The sequence below is a fragment of the Elephantulus edwardii genome, unplaced genomic scaffold (assembly GCF_000299155.1).
Source record: "Elephantulus edwardii isolate Elephantulus edwardi_28Jun2011 unplaced genomic scaffold, EleEdw1.0 scaffold00188, whole genome shotgun sequence".
NCBI lineage: Eukaryota > Metazoa > Chordata > Mammalia > Macroscelidea > Macroscelididae > Elephantulus > Elephantulus edwardii.
The window spans coordinates 4,221,672-4,232,268 of record NW_006399938.1 but is presented as its reverse complement, the minus strand read 5'-3'; the positions used below and the strand labels follow the sequence as shown (position 1 = coordinate 4,232,268).

The 10,597-nt window shown below is 38.7% G+C and overlaps 1 pseudogene; it reads left to right on the top strand.

The window, feature by feature from the left end:
* Positions 1-280: 280 nt before the first annotated feature.
* LOC102849408 lies at positions 281-1,679 on the top strand (annotated as a pseudogene).
* Positions 1,680-10,597: the final 8,918 nt, after the last annotated feature.

Genomic DNA, 10,597 nt, shown 5'->3' with positions numbered 1-10,597 from the left:
GTGTAGAGTGTTTACTATTAAAATTAGTATAAAAATATTAAAAGAAGTAAGTTTATGTAAGTAAGTAACAGTCTACTCATTGGGTTTGTCTTAAGAGCAGGCTTTATCTTTTTCCTTTTTTTAAGTAGTTTTAAGATTTAATATTGGTTGAGTTGCTGCAGCCCAGGAGGGATGAGCCCGAGCCCAACTCAGAAACTCCCTACCTGCCAGCTGTGAGTCTTCTGCTCTTTGGCTCTTTTAGGTGCATCTCTGTTCGCTGCCACCTTCCACATTGCTGCTAATGGCTGAAGCTGATATTGCACTGATTGGATTGGCCGTCATGGGCCAGAACTTAATTTTGAACATGAATGACCACGGCTTTGTGCTCTGTGATTTTAACAGGACAATCTCCAAAGTCAATGATTTCTTGGCCAATGAGGCAAAGGGAACAAAAGTGGTTGGTTCTCACTCCTTGGAGGAGATGGTCTCCAAGCTCAAGACACCTTAGAGGATCATACTTCTCATGAAGGCAGGTCAAGCTGTTGACGATTTCATTGAAAAACTGGTGCCATTGTTAGCTGCTGGTGACATCATCATTGATGGAGCGAATTCTGAATACAGGGATACCACAAGAAGATGTTAGGACCTCAAAACCAAGGGAATCTTGTTTGTGGGGAGTGCAGTTAGTGGTGGAGAGGATGGGGCTCCATACGGCACATCACTCATGCCTGGAGGGAACAAAGAAGCTTGGCCTCAAGACAATCTTCCAAGGCATTGCTGAAAAAGTGGAGAACCCTGCTGTGACTGGGTGGGAGATGAGGAAGCAGGACACTTTGTGAAGATGGTTCACAATGGGATCGAGTATGGCGACATGAAGCTCCTCTGTGAGGCTTATCACCTGATGAAAGACGTTCTGGGCATGGAACCTGATGAGATAGTAAAGGCATTTGAGGAGTGGAATAAGACAGAACTAGACTCCTTCCTGATTGGAATTACAGCCAATATCCTCAAGTTCCAAGATACAGATGGCAAACACCTGCTGCTGAAGATGAGGGACAGTGCGGGGCAGATGGGCACCAGGAAGTGGACGGCTATCTCTGCCCTGGAGAGGTTGTCTTTGCTTGATGCTTGTCATCACTGAAGGATGAGAGGATACAAGCTAGCAAAAAGCTGACAGGTCCTCCAAAGGCCAAGTTTGGAGGAGATAAGAAAGCATTCCTGGAGGTCGTTCGGAAGGCCCTCTGTTTCCAAGATCATCTCTGACGCTCCAGGCTTCATGTTGCTATGACAGGCAGCCACTGAATTTGGCTGGACCCTCAACTATGGTGGCATTGCACTGATGTGGAGAGGCGGCTGCATCATCAGAAGTGTATTCCTGGGGAAAGAAGATAAAGGATGCATTTGATAGAAATCCAGCCCTTCAGAATCCACTGCTCGATGATTTCTTCAAGTCGGCTGCTGAAAACTGCCAGGACTCCGGGCAGTGGACCATCAGCACAGGAGTCCAGATGAGGATCCCCATGCCCTGCTTCACCACCGCGCTTTCCTTACATGAGCTGCTGCCGGCCAACCTAATTCAGGCTCAGCAGGACTACTTTGGGGCTCATACCTATGAACTCTTAGCCAAACTGGGACAGTTCACCCACACTAACTGGACAGGCCGTGGTGGCAACGTGTCATCCTCTTCATACAATGCCTAACTAGACCATAGCTGTTGTCCACCGCAACTCCGCAGCCAGGACATTCCACCTGCCCACAACACTGCTTCCATGGCCCCTTGCCCTACTTTCTGCTCAGATTTTATAAAAACAAAGAGTCGTAAGAGACTCCTGAACAATCACACAGTTCATCTGTAAGTAGTTCTATGAGAAGTGTCTTGCCCTTTGCCCTTACCTCTCGGGACTGTCCAGGAACTGACCACGTGCAGAACAGTGGGAAGCAGCTCCTTAAAGCAGCCGTCTGCCGCGTGCCCTGTGTGGAGCGTGAGGCCCTGAAAGCTACTCTGTTCTGGGCAGCACCTCTTAGCACATCGATGGGAAAGGTTTTGATGAATTTGATGCAACTGGAACCTTTGTATCATGCAGCTAAAAAAATGTTTCCCCTCTACCTAATAAAAGCTCCATTATATTTTTTAAAAAAATTTAATCTTGTTAAGTTGTATTGATTAATATGTTTTCTTGTAGAAAGACAGGGGTTAGGTTTCTATTTTTTCAGTGGGTCAACCATCTGTTTTGTCTAGGAATGATGAGTTTTGGGAAAAGGGCCTATCAAAGACATTAAGTGAATAGCTCTAGTTTGTTAAAATTAAACATCTTTATTGACCACACCAAGAGTTATCAGCCTGAAGCTCCTGGGGTGAGACACTGGTGGTACAAATAGGAGCTGCTACAAGGGCCTATGCCTTTTTAAACATTTGCTTTTCCTAACAGAAGGCCTTGACTACTTCCACTGTGCTGCTTTGAGAACACAGGGCAATCATATGTCCAATGCCTAAAAACTCAATTAAATCAGGGGCATGGCTTTTGAAAAAAAAATTTAAAAAATACTGGTTTATTTACAAAATCTAATACATTGTTTTCCAAAACAGATTCTTCCAATTTCCCTCACCCACACCATCAAACTATACAACTCCATGATTAATTCCACCATCCCCTGCACATCCTCATACCTCTGCTTCTACCCTCTGCCCCCTCCCTTGGATCCTTATACTCATCTTACAATAATGGTTTTATACAATATTTAACCTTGTTGGACTGAGTTAGTTCATTCAGCATAATGCTCTCCAGTCTCTCCCAAGTTCGGTAATAATTTACAAAATCATTGTTCATGCTTTCTGTGTAGTATTTCATTGTGTGAATGTACCATAATTTCTCAACCCATTCATTTGTGGTTGGACATTTGGGCTGTTTCAATGTTCTTGCGATAGTTACTGAATAAAACTGCTATGAACACTGGTATACAAATTTCCGTTTGTGCCTCAGTTCTCATTTTTTCAAGGTATATTCTAAGTTGTGGAATAACTGGGCCATATAGAATTTCTATGTTCAGCTCTTTGAGGGAGTGTCAAACTGCATGGCTTTATGGGAAGATTTTTCTGGTATGTTTGTCTCACCCTCACTGGGCATTTATTGTAGAGCTCTGGCTCTTCATTTTTGAAACACTCATCATTATCCTTTTTGGGAATGTTTTGTATAGCTAAGACTAGGAGCTTGCTTTTTGACAATTCTTCTCCCATACGTTTACATCTCTGTTGTTAAAGACGTTGACCATGGCTTTTAAAGGATTGTTTTAGATTGACTAGGAGCTTTAATGCTACATTTTGGGAATATTCTCTAAAATATTAAAGTAACACTAATGAGATAAATGACCATGAATGACAATAGCAACATTATTAGTTTTCAGATTTGTACATCTCTGGATTACTTTAATAATTTTAAACACCAAAGCACTTTCTTTTAACTAAAAAGTTATGACTACTTTGGTTTCTCAGTTTCTTTTAACTTACTTTATTGACAATCTTGGTTTATAGTTTATGAGGCAATTATAGTATCACTTTTATTTTTAATAAAAATTTAATTTTATGCTAGTGTACCTATAAAGTTCATAAACATTGTTTTTTTCACCAGATCATTCCTATTTAAATCCCCATTTTACCTATCAAATTGTACGACCCTATGATTAAAAACCACATCTGCCTCTGCTCATCCTAACCCCCTGCATCCACCCTGCCCCCTTTGGATCCTCATACACATTCTACAGTAGTGGTATTATACAGCAATTTTCCTTAAGAGATTGAGTTAGTTCATCTAGCATAATGCTTTTCAGTCCCTCCCAAGTTAGATAGTGATTTACAAAATTATTGCTCCTTTATTCCATGTGTAAATGTACCATAATTTCCCAATCCATTTGATTGTGGCTATTTGTGTGCTTTTGCTATAATGAATAATGTTGCTATACACATTGGTGTATAAGTGTCTGTTTGTGCATCAACTCTCATTCCCTCATATATTCCAAGCAGTGGAATAGCTGGGTCATATGGAATTTCTATATTCAGCTTTCTGAGGTAACGCAAAACTGCCTTTCAGAGTGGTTGTACCATTTTACAATGCCACCAACAATGTTTAATAAGAGTTCCTATCTTGCCACATCCTCTCCAACATTTATTACTTGCTTTTCTGTTAAACTTTGCCACTGTTACTAGAGTGAGATAGTACCTCATTGTGGTTTTGATTAGCATCTCTCTTATTGCTAATGATTTTAAGCATTTCCTCGTGTGTGTCTTTAGGCCATTTGAATATCTTTCTCTGTGAAAATTCTTTCCGTGTCTTTTGCCCATTTTATAATTATGTTTTCAGACTGTTTCCTGTGGAGGTCCTGAAGGATTCTGTAAAGTTTTGTTATGAGACTCTTGTCTGTAATAGTATTGCCAAATACCCACCCCCACCCCGCCACAATCAGTAGGTTTTCTTTTTATTCTGTTGAAAAAAGGGTTTGATGCACACATGGATTTAATCTTTAGAATGTCCCTTTCATCAGTTTTATCCTCTTCAGGTTGTGCATTTCTAGTTGAAACTGACAGTTTCTTTATTCCATAGACTAGTTCACCTAAGTTTGATCCCAATTTGTCTCTGATGGACTTTATGGTTTTGGGCTTTACTCCCATGTCTCTGGTCACCTTGTATTTATTTTTGTGTAAAGTACGAAATGTGTATACTATTTCAGCTTTCTTTAGTTAATAGTCCAGTTTTACCAGCACCATCTGTTGAAAAGGTGGTTATTTCCCCATTTGGTAGCTTTTATTTCCTTGTTGAATATCAGTTGACTATTAGATAGCTGGGTCCATTTCTGGGTTCTGAATTTTGTTCCATTGGTTTATGTGGCTGTCATTGTACCAGTGCCATGCTGTTCTGGCTACTATCAATATGTAGTAGATTTCAAGTGAGGGAGTGCTATATCTCTCACTTAGTTTTTGTTTTTCACAAGTGCTTTTCCTGAGTTTCTTTCCTATCCAAATAAACTTGAAAATTTCCCTTTTGGTCTTAAAAAATGTATTTGGTGTCCGGATTGGGATTGTGTTGAACATGTAGATTGCTTTTGGTAGGATTCTCATTTTTACAATATTGAGTCATCCTATCATGAATAGGACACATTTTTCCATTTATTTAGGTCTTTTATTGTGTCTCGGGAAAATGTTCTGTAGTTTTCTTTGTATAGGTTTTTGTGTCTTTAGTGAGGTTCACTCTCAAGTCTTTCAATTTGTGGTTTGCTATTGTAAATGGTATTGCTCTCTTGGTTTCCTTCTCTGAGTTCTCTTCACTACTAAAGAGGAATCCTACTGATTTTTGGATCTTATATCTTGTCACTCTACTTAAATTGGCCTACTAGCTATAAAAGTTTATTTGTTTGTTTTGTTGTTTGGGTTTTTGTTTTTGTTGTTATTGAACCCTTGGGGTTTTCTGTGTACACTATCATATGATCCACATACAGTGACAGTTTAATCATCTCTTCGCTGATCTGGATGCCTTTTATTTCCTTCTCTTGTGTTGCCCTAGCCAGTACCTCCAAGACAATACTGAATAGAAGTGGTGACAGTGGGCATCCTTCTCTGGTCCCTGTTCACAAGGAAAATGCTTTTATTATTTTTCCATTGGAGAATTATATTGGCTTTTGGTTTTGCATGTATACTTCTCACTGTGTTGAGAAAATTCCCTTCTATTCCAATTTTTCTGAGTGTCTTTATCAGGAAGGGGTGTTGGATTTTGTCAAATGCCTTTTCTGCATCAATTGCTAAGATTGTGTCATTCTTTTTATTTGCTTTGTTACCTTTATTGTTTTTCTTATGTTGAACCATCCTTACATACCTGTTGTGAATCCAACTTTGTCATGATGATTTTTTTATGTGCTTTTGGATTCTATTAGCTAGGATTTTATTAAGGATTTTTGCATCTATACTCATGAGAAATACTGATCTGCAGTTTTCTTTCTTGGTTATATCTTTTTCTGGTTTGGTATTAGGATATGTTTGCTTCATAGAACGAGTCTGGGAGTCAAGTCATATGGAGATCTTTAGGTTTGCCTCACTCCTAAGATAAGATTTTACTCCTTTATGGTGCAACTATGAAACAAGAGTACTTGACTTTTTTTAAAGCTATTCTAAATATTTTTGCTGTACTTAAATACCTGAATGGATTTAGAACAATCTGTTGAGGAGTTTTCTAGTTTTTCCCAAAGGTTTATTTTTTTTGTTTGTTTTTTGATTGTTTTGGGTTTGGCTTTGTTTTTTCTTTAATACTAAAGGGTACCTATACCATCACAAGGCACTTTTCTGATTTTTGACCACTCCTTATAGTGGCAGAAACTTAAACAGAGATACTGGAGCCATATTAGGGTATTTATTTGGGTATGACAGGACTTGAAAGTGTCTGGTAGATAGAGGAGTATTAACTTACAGGAGATGTTTTAGTCAAGCTATCCAGAGTGGAACAGTGTATTGCCAGCTTGTCTCCAGCTCTACTTGGTGACTATATTTTCTATTTAATTGACATTTTTAAACTATGGATTGCCTTTAAAATACATAGAAGCTTGGACATAAGGCATTTATAACTACTTTTTTTTCCCTTTCTGGCAAAATAAAATTAGCTAAAGAATAGTATATAATAAAAATGCTATTTTATACCTACTTCACTTGATTGCTTATGTATATTTTGGCTATGCTGTGGATATAGCAAAAAGAGAACAGTTTCTTTTCCTGGAGGTTTTTAAAACCTGGAGTTTTCTTACTCTTGAATGGGTAAGTCAGGGTCAAATTTGAAGGAATAAAGGTTCTCCTTCCCATGATGCTACAATGGAAAGAGAAAAGAGAAGAAAAAAATAATAAGAAGGTCGCAGTCTAGGAGGCCATCAGTGAATGACTGATTCATGAACATAAGAGAGACAAGAGGGCATCCTTTCTCAGTTTCCTCTCTGGAGTTCAGTGAGGTCACCGTGGTTCACATAATTCCCACCGACCTCCTATTTCTGTGAGATATTCTGTACTCTTCTCCAATACCACAATTCAAAAGCTTCAATTCTTCTTTTGTAATATTTATTTGTTGTCAGAACTCAGATGTATAGCAAGTGACTGAAAAGACCAAGTCTTTAATCAGATCCTCCTTAATATTTAAGAGGAAATCAACAGTCTTTAGTACCTTGGAGTGGTCCTTAACAACAGACATTCCGGTTGTCTTTTGATGTCTTAACTGCTGGTACCAAGGATGTTGATTGCGAATCCAAGTCAGATGAAATCATTTACAATTTCAAACTTTTCTCCATCTTCTGTGATGTTGTCAATCAGTCCAGTGGTGAAGACTTTATCAGCAGCAAGCTACTCAAATCCATCTTGCTTTAAATAATTAAGATTGTGTCATCTGCATATAGTAGGTTTTTATGAGCCTTTTTCTGATTCTCATGCTGAATTTGTCTTCTTAATGTACAGCTTCTTTAATGACTGCTCAGCATACAAATTGAATAGATATGAGACAGCATACAGCCCTGCCATGTAAGGTTTGTTTTTTGTTTACATTAAGCCATGTAGGGCCCCTTTGCTCTGTTAGGAACTGATCATCTAGGTTTAGGTATAAGAGGGAATAAGATGAAAAAAAAATAGCTGAGAGTTTCCAAGTTTCATTTTTAAAATTTCTCCTTTTTCCTTTCTCCAAAATAGACCCAACCACAAACTCTAGACTTTAGGGCAGACTAGACATAGTTGTTAAACTATGTACTCTCTATAAACTTTGTTAGAATTTTAGTGATAGTGAATAAATAAAGCTTTGTGTTTCTCTCAATAAAGGAGAGAAAAGTGAAATTGACAAGTGCCTACCATTAACACCAAGATTATCATATAGACTGAAATTTAATGACTTTGTATGGATCATAAGGTATAATAATCACAGCACTAAGTGTTAATACTGAATACAGATTTTATGGGTCAATTCTCAGCTTGTGGGAGCAGCTGGACATCATCTCAATTTGAGAAAATAAAGGCACCATTATCTAGATGTACAGATTAACTACAAGATTTAGAATCATAGTGCGCCAATTGCTGTTTATTAAAGCTAAATGCATAAACTCATTTTTCCTCTCACTGTGTCTTGGCACAAGTATGCACGCACACACATATACAAACACATGTACACAAAGTGACACACACACATGATTACAAAAGAACAGATTCAGCCAGAGTTTCCTACACCATGCAATTTGTTTACATTTGTATTTTTAGAAGTTCCATTAGTGACACTCAGAAATAACAATTGAAGATTTTAGAACAGAACTGTAGAATTAACTATAATTGCTTGACATCTGAACTTCATTTCAATAAAGTAATTTTTAGAGTAATTTCTTGTAAGAAGGTTAATATTTATTCACGTGATTTATATTTTAACTTTCTGAAAAAAAATATAAATGTTCAAAACAAGTAAGAGAAGTCAGTATTTCAAATTTCATATTTGTGTAACAGTTCTAAAATTCTTAGGCTTAATATAGTGATAATGCATTTTTCATTACTCCAATTTTTATATGACATATTTCTAGGTTCAAATGTATTTACAACTTGGTTCTCAAATTTACTGAAAATTTACTTCAAAACCATTGCCTGGAAATTAGCTTGTGTAATGATATTTAAGGACCAGGAGGCAGTCGTTAGAACACAGCAAGAAACACTGCATGGTTCAAAATTGGGAAGGGTGTGTGTCAGGGATGCTTCCTATCTCCATACCTTTTCAACCTGTATGCAGAACAGATTATCCAGGAGGTTAGGCTTTATGAGGAGAAATGTGGGGTCAAGGTTGGTGGAAGATCTATCAACAATCTGAGTTATGCAGATGACACAACTCTTTTTGCAGAAAGTGAGGAGGACGTGAAGCGTTTTCGGCAGAGGGTCAAGGTCTGCAGCCTCCAATATGGATTGAGGCTCAATGTCAAGAAGACAAAGATTCTCACCACTGGGCCAATTGTCAGCATCAGGCTGGATGGTGAAGATATTGAGATTGTTCACAGCTTGAGTTTGCTTGGCTCCACAGTCAACACTCTTGGCACCAGTAGCCAGGAAATTAAAAGGCGTATTGCGATGGGAAAGTCTGCTGTTAGGGACCGCTCCAAAGTACTGAAAATCAATGGTGTCTCTCTGGAGACTAAGGTGCATTTGATACCTGCCATGGCCTTTGCAATCACTTGTTATCCATCAGAAAGTTGGACAATGACCAAGAAGGAAAGGATAATTGATGCCTTTGAGTTGTGGTGCTGGAGAAGAGTATTGAGAATACCATGGACTGCTAGGAAAACAAACAGATTCATCCTGGAAATGGTTAAACTGGGTGACTCCTTGGAGGCAAGCATTCTGAGGCTCCATCTAACATACTTTGGACATATTGTAAGGAGGGACAGGTCCTTGGAGAAGGACATCATGCTTGGGAGGGTGGAGGGACAGTGCAGGAGGGGAAGGCCCTCTATGAGGTGGATTGATCCAGTGACTGGGGTAATCGGGATGGGTGTATTGGAGATGGTGTGATTGGCACAGGACAGAGCGGAGTTTAGGGCTGTTGTACATAGTGTCGCTATGAGTTGCAAGTGACTCGACGGCACACAACAACTCTTTCATATATTCAAAAGTATATTTGATATTATTGTTGTTAGGTGATTTAGAGTAGAGGGCAACTCAAAGCAACCCTACACACAACAGATCTGAACATGGTCTTATTGTGCATCTTTCTTACCATCCTTGACAAACTTGAGTCAGTTGCCATAGTCACTATATCAGTCTATCTAATTGAAGTCTCCTTCTCTTTCATTATCTCTCTACCTTTCAATGCTTAATGTCCCTTTCTGAGGAATAGCCTTTCCTAACAACATGACTAAAATATGTGAGACAAACCTTGACATTAAGGAGTGCTCTGGTTGCACAGTCTCTCAATACATATGTTTGTTATCAATTCATGGGATATTCACTACTCTTCTCCACACCAAAACTTATAAACATCAGTTCTTACTCTTCCTTATTCGCTGCTCACATTTCAAATACACAGCAGGTGATTGGAAAGACCATGGCTTGAATCAGTCACGCTTTAGTCTTCAAACTGACATTGTTTTTCAGGTCTTTGGAGAGCTCCCTAACAGCAGATTTTTCCTAATGTAAAATATGTCTCCTGACATCCTCACTGCTGGTACCACATGTAGTGATTGTGAACACAGCTAAGGTAAAACCCTTGACAATTTCAATATTTTCTCCAACCCTGCTCTCTGAAACTGAGGAGGACCTGAACCGCTAGTTTCAAAAGGTCAAGCACTGGAGCCTTCAATACAGATTGAAGCTCAACATCAAGGAAAAAAGATCCTCACCATTGGGCCAATTGGCAGCATCAGTATGGATAGTGAAGAGATTGAGATAGTTAACAGAATTAGTTTGCTTGGCTCCATAGTCAACATTCTTGGTACCAGCAGCCAGGAAATCAAGAGATGAATTGCATTGGGAAAGTCAGCTGTGAGGGACCTCACAACAGTACTGAAGAGCAATGATTTCACACTGGAGACTAAGGTGTGCCTGATAGAGCTGATGTTGTTGTTGTTGTTGTTATGTGCTGTC